The sequence below is a fragment of the Echinops telfairi genome, unplaced genomic scaffold, assembly GCF_000313985.2.
Source record: "Echinops telfairi isolate 266 unplaced genomic scaffold, ASM31398v2 ScPeMD7_23;HRSCAF=83, whole genome shotgun sequence".
Taxonomy (NCBI): Eukaryota; Metazoa; Chordata; class Mammalia; order Afrosoricida; family Tenrecidae; genus Echinops; species Echinops telfairi.
Window position 1 is genome coordinate 32,690,461 of NW_022103920.1, and position 1,660 is coordinate 32,692,120.

Here is a 1,660-nt window from a genome sequence, read left to right on the forward strand (position 1 = left end):
CTTCTGATTTCAGAAGTTTGACTACAAATCAATAATTCCCAACCCAATTCTATGTTTTCATTATGTGAATTGGGCCACTTCAAGAACACAGAGAAAAACCAAAATTGCTTCCTACAGAAGGGTCAAGCAAGTTCAGACATTCATCCATCTATTCCGTCTACAACAAATGCGTAGGCAACTTTATTTTTCTTTGTAAACAGGAAATAATCATCTTAACACAATATTTTATACATGCACAAGGAAACGCTAATAATTATACAAAGCTATAAGCAGCAAGAAGTTAAACAACATCTTCATTAGGCAAATTTGCTACAAAAAATCTCTTTAAGACGTTAAAAAAAAGAGATGTCACTTTGGTAACTAAGATGAGCCCTCCCCACGTTGTTTCAATCACGTCACGTACATACAAAAGCTGGATAATGGAATAGGAAGACCCAAGAAGAATTGACACATTTGAATTATAGCAGTTGGAACAAATATTGAAAATATCATGGACTGCCAGAAGAACAAACAAATTTGTCTTGGAGAAAATATAATCAGAATATTCCTTGGAACTGGGAATGGTGAGACATTGTCTTGATTACTTTGAATATGTTAACAGGAGAACCCAATCCCTGAGGAAATGATCATGCTTAGTAAATTAAAGGATTAGTCAAATGAAGATCCTCAGTGAGATGGATTAAGACAATGGTAACAACAATGGGTTCAAACAAGTCAAGTATTGTCAGGCTGATGCAGATAGGGCCATGCATGGTTCTGTACGGGTCATTATGAGCTGGAGCTGCACCAACACAAGCTGATGCTTGGGTGCCATCAAACTGGATGGGCATCAATCAAATCTCTGCAACTCTGTTTTCTTGATGTGCTTACTACGTTGTAGGAGTCCTATATGTGATAATCTTTAACAAAATGACCAAGGTCTGTTTTTAAGGTCAACCCTAAAGGATCAGAGGAATGAAGTGCATGCCTGTAGGTCAATCACAAAAGATTGACTGAGCCACCCACTTAAAATCTAATTGATAGCTTTGTGCTTGACTGACTATATCTGTAATAACAAATAGGATTTTTTAAAGACTAGATGAGCAATTCAATGTCTAAAACCTAGGATTTTGTTGGTGTTGTCTTTTTTTTTTTTAGTCACAGTTTGCAATTACCTTTTTAAGAATTAAAAATAAAACATTTTATCTGATAGCAATATATGCTCTATTATAAAGTATTTCATGCATCTTGTAGCAAAAATTAATATAATACAAAGTACATAAAGTAAAAAGTTTAAGTCATATGTCATAATGTGATCCTTATTTTGAGTTTTCTAGACAATCTTTATTTTTTTAATTAAATACTTTTATTGGGGGCTCTTACAGCTCTTACCACAATCCATTCATTCATCCATTGCATCAAGCACATTTGTACATATGTTGCCATCAGCATTCTCAAAGTGTTTTTTTCTACTTGAGGCCTTGGTATCCGCTCCTCTTTTTAATTTTTCTAGGCACATCTTAATTTGTTCTTGTCAGGTTTGCCTTTTAAATAGCTTGTTAAACAGAGTCCCTATACAATGACACAATCTCAAAATTAAAAATCAATGCATTATGATGGCTGTGGAGGGAGCACTAGCAATAATTATGGACAAACACAGAGAGAGCCAGAAGAGTGAGTA